At 40.4% G+C, this 4,968-nt stretch overlaps 1 pseudogene; it reads left to right on the top strand.

The window, feature by feature from the left end:
• Positions 1–970: 970 nt before the first annotated feature.
• LOC126196019 (5S ribosomal RNA) lies at positions 971–1,088 on the top strand (annotated as a pseudogene).
• Positions 1,089–4,968: the final 3,880 nt, after the last annotated feature.

Here is a 4,968-nt window from a genome sequence, read left to right as displayed (position 1 = left end):
TGTGTAGTTTACGAAAACAGCTGCGATGTTTTGTAACCGTAACAGATAAAATAATATTTTGTAATCATTGTCAGGTCACTTTTAGACTGAGTATGTCTTCTTTGGAAATGAGGCTTATTTTAGGATACTTCTATTTTTATGGGAATTTAGAGGCAGTTAAAGGAAACTTCTTTTATGGTACAGTGTTTTAAGTTTCTGGTACACGGCGAAACTTGCCAAAAGCGTAATATTGAAATTCATGATGCTTCAGGATAGCGCACTGATTTGTTTCATTACTTAACTGAATATCGTTAAGCCGAATTAGGTCTTTGTTTACAATTTTAGGGGTTTTACGTTTTTTATTAGGTTATAAGTGCTAAAATATTCAATATTTATTATGTATAAGCAACAAAATTACCTTTTCTAAATGTATTTTCTAAAGATAATTGGGATTGTGAGTAACCTTAATTATGTGTGATAGTTATGAACAGATAGAGCTCCTTGGAAAATAAAAATGAGTGTTGAAAAATCATCCGTTCTCTATCGTTCCACAGGGTACTGTTCGTTGGATTCCGTTCCATTTTATCGCAGTGACACCGGTGCTGTGTATAGTATCTGCAATTGGCTACTCTTCCATTTTGTGCTAGAGTCGGAGCTGGGTGTTTTCGTTCCATTACTATCCGAATATCATTCTAAATAAGTTCAATTTAATTCGACTTAAGCAATCCCATTGAGCTAAACGGTGCTAACGACACATGTGTATCATTAGGACAACAAATCTAAAGTTTATTATATTTGGAAACAGAATCATTAACAAAGTTCTTTTTTTCACAAGGGTATATTCCACTGCGGTGGTCTTCATTGATGGAACTTTTCTGTATGGATTACTTCCACTAGCCTTACAAATAAGACGGCGCTTTCTTGCTGTTTGTAATATAATCATTAATATCGAATAGTTCATTAAAGGTTATCGAGGCGCTACGTATCTTACGCCACCGGCCTTGCCGCAATGCTAACACCGGTTCCCGTCAGATCACCGAAGTTAAGCGCTGTCGGGCTGGGCTAGCACTTGGATGGGTGACCATCCGGTGTGCCGAGCGCTGTTGACAAACGGAGTGCATTCAGCTCTTGTGAGGCAAACTGAGGAGCACCTTGATTGATAAATAGCGGCTCCCGTCTCGTAAACTGTCATACGACCGCTGGAGCGATGTGCTGACCACATGCCCCTCCATATCCGCATCCAGTGGCGCCTGTGGGCTGAGGATGACACGGCGGCCGGTCGGTATCGTTGGGCCTTCCAAGGCCTGTTCGGACGGAGATTTAGTTTTAGGTATCTTACAAGACGCTGTACGAATTTGGTTCTTTTAATGTAAACAAGTTTTGTCACAGTACAGACTGGGAATATTCGTAAAGAACCACCTCTGTCTTTTACGTTTCTAAGAAGAGTGCGTCTTTTGAAGATGGTTTGGATAAGGTTTCAGTCAAATTACTATGCAGAGTAATTCGACTACCCCTATCGAAGTCCTGTTATGCAACCATCAATGCTATATCCGGCTTTCGGCAACCACATGCGAGATTTCAATATTCTCTTGCTCGCCACACGCCTACAGAAAAAATTAACAGGAGCTTTTTGTAGGAAGTTTAATGTAGTCGAGTTTTGTACCGGAATTCGTTTTCGCTTGAGGCTGTAGATTTCGAGTTATTCAAGACAAGCGTACAAAAGTGACCTTCATAAGCTGGTCCACCCTCACTCATCCCTCATCAGTTAGGATTTCTAGTACGTTGTTGGTGGCTCTCCCTTCTACTATTGTACAAAAATTTCCTGCTGCACGAAATATTCCCGATATTCGACTTTTTTGGTCTCTGTTGATTGGGCTATTAAACTACCACAGCAGTCAGTGATTTCATTAACATTATTAATTTAAGCGTGCCTGTGACAGTAATGAAAGAGAAACGACTTTTGTAAATGTAAACGTTACCCTTAAATTGCGTTGGCAATTACATTCAAACTTAACCCTTACAAGCACAGTATTTTCGTAGTCAGAAGGCCTGGCGAATACAATGACATAATTGTTTATTTTACACTGCGAAAATTCAAAAAAATTATAAGGTAAAATTAACAGAAACGTCAATTTCACGCTCTATAAATTCTTGACTAAGCCAGTGGCGCAATATGGCCAGTCAATGAAGACCATAAAAGGTCGAATGTGAGAAATAGTTCGTGTTTTTTGTACGATGGTGGGAGAAGCAATAATTAGCGCGTAGCGACTGAGAGAATATGGAAATGTTGCTCGTGGTTTTTGAAGGCCAGGTGTAACATTTCGGCTTGCATAAAACGACATTGGTAGGGGCAGCTGAATCATCCATTTTGTTCCATTGTAATTTTATTTAAATTTCGTAAATTACATTTCAAATTGTAAGTAAATGAAAATGTGGTTGGGAATACGAAGGTAGAAAAATGAAAAACAGCTTGTACATTAAAAAATGAACAGTTTGCCGATTTGTATTAATTATTCTGTTTTTGACGCCATTATTGCCAGTCGCAAGCTCGTGAAGTAGAATTCTTTGAGAGACACCAAGGCAACTTATTATTTGGAAGAGCTAATGGAGAGGTAAAGGCAAGAAATTGTTTGTCCTGAAAATGCATGTTGTTGTTGTGGTATTCAGACCTGAGACTGGTTTGATGCAGCTCGCTATGCTACTCTTTCCTGTGCAAGCCACTTTATCTCCGAATAACTACTACAATCAACATCCTTATGAATCTGCTTAGTGTAGCAATTTTTTGGTCTCCCTCCACGCTTCCCTCCAACACTAAATTGGTGATCCCTTGATGCCTCTGAACGTGTCCTATCACCCGATGTCTTCTTCTAGTCAAGTTATGCCACAAATTCCTCCTCTCCCCAATTGTATTCAGTACCTCCTCATCAGTTACGTGATCTACCCATCTAATCTTCACCATTCTTCTGTAGCACCACATTTCAAAAGTCTCTATTCTGTTCTTGTCTTAACTATTTATCATCCATGTTTCACTTCCATACATGGCTACACTCCATACAAATACTTTCAGAAACGACTTTCTGACACTTAAATCTATACTCGATGTTAACAAATTTCTCTTCTTCAGAAACGCTTTCCTTGCCATTGCCAGTCTACATTTTATATCCTCTTTACTTCGACCATTATCAGTTATTTTTCTCCCCAAATAGCAAAACTCATCTATTACTTTAAGTGTATCATTTCCCAATCTAATTACCTCGACATCACCTGATTTAATTCGACTACATTCCATTACCTTCGTTTTAATTTTGTTGATGTTCATCTTATATCTTCCTTTCAAGACACTTCATTCCGTTCAACTGTTCTTCCAGGTCCTTTGTTATCTCTGACAGGATTACAAAGTCGTCGACAAACCTCAAAGTTTTTATATCTTCTCCATGTATTTCAGTTCCTACTCTAAAATTTTCTTTTGTTTCCTTTACTGCTTGGTGACCGCTACGGTTGCAGGTTCGAATCCTGCCTCGGGCATGGATGTGTGTGGTGTCCTTAGGTTCGTTAGATTTAAGTAGTTCTAAGTTCTAGGGGGATGATGACATCAGACGTTAAGTCCCACAGTGCTCAGAGCCATTTTTGAACACAAGCAAGATTAAAAACTCTTTAAGGTTTTAACGAAAGATCTCCTTTGATTTAATTTAGATCGGCTGAAGGCCACATCGAAAATCCAAGACACAAGACGTAAGCAAGAAATTGAGGTACAGGAGCTCTTCTGGAGATTTCACTTGTTTATGAAAAAAATTTTTATCTTCAATACAAATATTGTGAAAGCCTTAGCTTAAATTTTTCCCACAGAACTCGGCTGAAGGCCTCACATTAATCAAGAACAGTGTTACGGCTTAAGGCCGAGACAAAGTTTTTCAATGTTTAATCTAAATAGGCTGAAAACTCGGCTGAAGGCCGCATATCAACAAAACAATTTAACGGCTTAAGGTCTAGGAAGAAGAGCTTTCAAATTGAAAAGGCTGAAGGCCTTATCTTAAAATATTTCGTGTAAAATTCGGCTGAAGGCCTCATACTAAAGAGTAACAATCTTATGATTTAAGGGCAAGACAAGGAATTTGAATTTTTAATTTAGGAGAGATTAAAACTCGGCTGAAGGCCACATGCGAAACCCAAACAATCTCAGGGCTTAAAGCCCAGATACAGAAATTAAGTCAAACACCACACAGGAAGGCGGGTGCAATTCTATCTGACTTCAATGTACACACGTTGTTGCTCGCGGGAATCTCTCACAAAGCGACAACCAGGATCAAACAAAGAGGTGTGGCAGCAGTTGAGGCTTGATAGTAGATTAAGTGAGCACTCAATTTTAGTGTCCAGGATCGATGGGCGACGAACTTAATAACCCTCGCAAGAAGCGCCTCACAACTCCAACCGCTTGTGCACGCCACCAGCGTCTTCGGCCTGGCTACGCGCCACAGAGACTTCCTCCCTGCTCTGCCACACACCGCACAGCCGGAAAATATATGCGCCACACTAAAGATAGTACAGCAGTACTAGCATCGATAAACGCTGCTGCTGCCACTAACGGAGAGAAGACAGCAACGTTATGGCGGTAACCGAAGAAGAAATAAGACACCACTGGATTGCAACCAATGATAAAAAAACAAGGCATGACGCTTCTAAAGCTGTCCCTGTGGACTGCTGCGGATGTTTGAAAATGCGAAGAAAAAAACCACAGTTAAACAAAGAGGAAGTTGATCTCATGAACGGACGGACAGGGGCCGTTTAGTATTGCGGAGGGTGGCTGTAAAAAATCGCACGAAATCAGCGGATGGAGTCACTCGCCAGTTCCAGCAAACTATCAGCACCCCAGATATCACAATGACTATGCGCAGGAAGTTGAGAGAGTGGGATACAATGGCCGAGCAGCCCCGCATAAGCCACATATTTGTTAGTAAATCCTACGCGACGCTTCAGGTGATGTAAAGAGCG

Source organism: Schistocerca nitens, chromosome 7 (assembly GCF_023898315.1).
Source record: "Schistocerca nitens isolate TAMUIC-IGC-003100 chromosome 7, iqSchNite1.1, whole genome shotgun sequence".
Lineage (NCBI taxonomy): Eukaryota > Metazoa > Arthropoda > Insecta > Orthoptera > Acrididae > Schistocerca > Schistocerca nitens.
Note: the sequence above shows the minus strand (reverse complement) of the source record. Positions and strands in the feature narration are given on the sequence as shown.